The sequence below is a fragment of the Cupressus sempervirens genome, chromosome 7, assembly GCF_028749045.1.
Source record: "Cupressus sempervirens isolate cs-2001-9-10 chromosome 7, ASM2874904v1, whole genome shotgun sequence".
NCBI classification, from domain to species: domain Eukaryota; kingdom Viridiplantae; phylum Streptophyta; class Pinopsida; order Cupressales; family Cupressaceae; genus Cupressus; species Cupressus sempervirens.
Window position 1 is genome coordinate 111,815,318 of NC_143124.1, and position 4,514 is coordinate 111,819,831.

Consider the following 4,514-nt stretch of genomic DNA (forward strand, 5'->3'; position numbering starts at 1 on the left):
AGGGGGAAGCCAAGGAACTACTAGGATAGAAAAAAAGGAGGCTAGGAGGAAGCCAATAAAAAGGTGCAAGTAGTAGGAGAGTTATTTTTATGCTGATTTTTTCTATTGTCATTTTCTTGATTGTCAATAGTATCAAATTATTGCATAGGTGCACACACATCCCACAACGCAATTATATTACATTTGATATATCAATTTCTAAATTTTTGAGTTTATGAGTATAAATATTGTTTAATCTCATTATAATAACTTTGAGAAGGAAGCTCACATTCTATCATAAGGCCTTGTAAGATTTATGATGTTACTGAGCTATGTGGAATTTTATGATGTTACTTAGTTGTATGGAATTTTATGAAGTTAAATGTATTTTAGGAATAGGTCGCAACCACTCATTTACTTATGGCTTAAAGAAAACTTCTTCAGATAGCCTTTGGCAGTTAAGCATTTTGCATATGTTTGTCCTCTTAGTCTCTAATATCTGTGAATGCAACTACACAAAGGAATCAAACCCAAATATATTACTTATATTTTTCCTCGATGGATAGATTAAGAATAGCATGTTCTTTAGTGGTATATATATAATATATATATCAACTTAGATGTTATAGGGGAGGAACATATATGCATTAGATTTTGTTTCTATTGCTTCAATTTTTTTTTGTAAATCCTATAGTTTCTAGTGGGTTGCTCCATAGAGGATATCTAATTCAAGTAATGCAAGGACTACATGCAACATATAGTTTCCATCATCAAAGGCAATATATTGAAACCACTAGTTCATACACATAGAACCATCTTTCAAGAACTACATGCAAATCATTCATATAAATATAAGTAAAATCTTAAAATATGCAGGCATGTAAAATCCTCTTCTTTCTTGACTTTAATGCAAATGACTCCTATCTATTCATAATTTCTTGAAATAACATATGAATCTCAATTATTGTACTTGAAATAGCATTATGATAAATCAACAGACATTCATCAAGTTCAATCACCTTTGTAATCAAGCACATTATTCTGTTGCTTTAGACAAAATTATTTTATGATTTTCCCTTTTAGTGCAATGCATTTGCAAAGAGGCTTTTCATATGATTATCAAACATTTGGGCAATGCCATTAATGATGAACTTCCTAAAAATTACAATCTACTTTTTCAAGTACTAAATTGGATGATATGAACTGCAATTGTTTTACTTTTAACCTACTTATTTATTAGATGATCATAATTTATAAATTTCCTTGGATATTCTTATATTTAATGTGACTAGTTTACATGAATAGAAACATTTTCTTTAATAGTCCATCATCTTCTCTAAAACAAGATGATACTCTAGTTATGGATTTTCTTCTCCAGTTATAGATTTCCTTCTCTATGGGTTTGATTGCTTTTCAAAATCAAGACATTTGATACAAGTGACACCTTCCACAGTATGTTCCTATAGAAAAAATCCATCTACTATAGAGCTAGGAGTATAATCAATGAATAGGTGAGATAGATTAAAAGTCATGAGAATACAAATAGAGAGTATGGTGAATTGATATATCATTCACAATGTACTAGAAATTAGATTTCAAGATAACAAATTTTCCTCTTGTTAGAAAATATGTTGGAGGCTATGATCCAGAAGCTCCCTAGTATGGGTAGAAATAAAACCATGGAGCATGGAACATCAATATGTAGCAAGCATGATAGAAAATGGCCAAAATATAGTTTTAAATGAGACTACCATATATATCTATATTTCTATGTTCAAAGTATACTTGAAATGCCTTGCTAGGGAACCCAGTCTACAAATACAAGATTGCATCAACTGAATATTGCAATAAATCTACATATGATAAGAAAGGATAGAACAACTACAACTATGTTTCCTAGCGGGATGTTACAAAACTAAAAAATTCTTTGGTCACTAGTGTACAAGCATTCACACATCATTTGATGTTGATTATAGTTAGGAATTACATAGAGACCATGACTAGCTACAATTGTTAATCATTATCTAGCTTCATCAAAGAACATTAGGTAAAACTAAAATATCAAATTAAAGAAAGTGTAGTAAACCTTGCCTTGAGGTATAAGTAAATAGCTTTGTAGAGCTGATCATGAATAGGCCTACAAGAGGATAGCACAGTTTCAACCAAATCTAGCAAAATGGTAGGCAAAATATTGGAATAGGTAGCAATTTCTATGAGATACCCATCCCACACTTTGGCCACATTAAATACAAATGGACTGTTCCTAGTGGAGTTGTGAGAACTAGCATTTCCTTCACTAAAAGGGGTGTAATCAGACTCTTCCCCCACATCACTTTTTTGAGACATGAACATGGAAACTATATGTTGCATGCTCTCTACCTCCAAAATACCCAAATCATCAATTACATCATCATCATTCTTCAATGGCAATAAGAAATCTATTGTCATAGCCTGATCTAATTGGCTTGAAATTATATTTTCAAGCTTAAAGGTGCACTCTATGTCTACACTCCATGCAAGGGAACAACAAAGGAACCCAAACAAGAAGGGAATAGGTATGATATCTTTGTCCATAGGGAGTAGCTTAACCACACAGTCCACCTCTACTTTCATCTCACTGCTTTTTTCCTTTATCATGTTTAAATCTTGAAAGTCCACCCTATCAAATATACATCTGTAATGATAAAGGATTGATTAGAATATGGGAAAATGAATCTAGATGTAAATTAGCTCAAATCATCAAAGGACTATAAAGCTCTATTCAAATTTCATTTTAAGTGTATTTGTTAGAGTTATAGATCTCCATTGAGTTATTTTTAACAAATTTACTCTCATTTCAAAGAAGTAATGTGGAAATGTCATCCATAAAGGACTAATTTCCCATTTAGATTCCTTGAAAATTAAGAGCCCATATAGCTTCCTTAAAACAACAAGAGCATGCACCTATCGATGTACAAAAATAGTGCTCTGCAAATAAATTTCTCATTAATGTATTTACTTCTTATTGACTCTATTATATGCCTAAAAAAATCCAAAGGAAGGGTTATTAGGTCATTGATTAGATTCTCCAAGTGGCTGCCCTCAAAAGTGATCTCCATGGTTGCCAATGGAAATAGTACATGAGCTCATTTTTCAATTACAGAGCAAGTAAGAGTGATATTGCTTCAATACAAGTTTTGGCTATCCTAAGCCCTTGGGCTATGGGATTAAGCTCCTCACATCATCAAAGGGACTAAATGGCATGGTCCCAGTTCTTCAGTATTGTATCTTTGAAATATTGGTCACTTTGTTTGCAAAGATTTCCTTTGGAGTAGTTCTCTATCATTTCAAAAAACTCTGATGCGCACCTGATTGCTGAGATGGTGGATGGTTCCATGTGTATAATACAACCATAGCATTTGGCTACTATGAGCTCAAAAGTCTCTACCCCACCTGGACAAGAATTCAAATCTATTTCGTTGGCTTCCTTCAACTTCCAATTCAAGTATCCACTCATTGACACCAAAGGTAACTACATGCAGACACATATAAAAGTTGAAATACATTCATAATTGATATAGGATATGAAAAATATAAGTGGACCAAGATCAATTCATGTACCTTGTGAAGATGGAAAGTGCAATCCTTAATGTGAACTATTGTGTTGGTTGAGAACCCCATAGCTTCAAACCTGTGCAGACCATACCAGATCCAAAAATGCAAGAGCTATAAACATTTACCTTCATGAAATAGAAATGGAAGTAATAGCTAATTGCAAAGAAATTTTTCTAATCATTCTTGTAGTGCCACTCATGACTATTATAAGAAATTTTATTTTTCTATTCACGAGTCTGGAATTCCTTTCTGGTCATTGTCTTCCAAGTTTTCCAATCTCCCTTTTTGCATACCGTGCATTACCCATTGTTCACTTTTCCATTATGATTTCACATTATTTGTTGTTTGGTTGACTTTAGTATCAACTTTACCATCTCTAAAATCTTTTCTAATTGTGACCTATAGTATTTTTCTTGTCCATGTTCCACCTGTCTATCATTATGTGTTTTGAGCCAAGAATCTAGAGACCAGAACAGGCAACTGCTTGCAAACATTCCTTTCTATCTGCAATTAAGATTTGGATATGATTTTCTAAATTGTGAATAGATTTGTCAATAAAATATCCTTTTAGGTGGATGTGTCAGCTCTGTGAATCAATTTACTTGTCTCTTCATTTTTTGGAGATTTGTTAAACTATATGATAGGTGATAGTTTGGACTTGTGTACATAGTCATGTTGATCCAATTATAAGTTCAATTTTTTCTATTTGCCAAACCTATATTTATGCACTGGCTTCTACTTGTTTAGTTTTGTAGTCTCTTTCTTAACACATTTCATATAGTCTTTATTAACCAACATTTGTGGTCTAGAAGAACTTATCTTTTACTCTATATGCAAAGTGATATTTTAGAGCTTCTGCAGCATGGCCATTGAGAATAAGGATATTAGAGAAAATTTTGAAATTTTCCTATTAATTTTGGAATTCTAGGAATGTGAGAATG

General features: G+C 32.4%; 1 pseudogene; it reads right to left on the reverse strand.

Annotated features, from left to right (window-relative positions):
* Positions 1–397: 397 nt before the first annotated feature.
* Positions 398–3,880, reverse strand: LOC149545745 (BTB/POZ domain-containing protein At5g48130-like; annotated as a pseudogene).
* Positions 3,881–4,514: the final 634 nt, after the last annotated feature.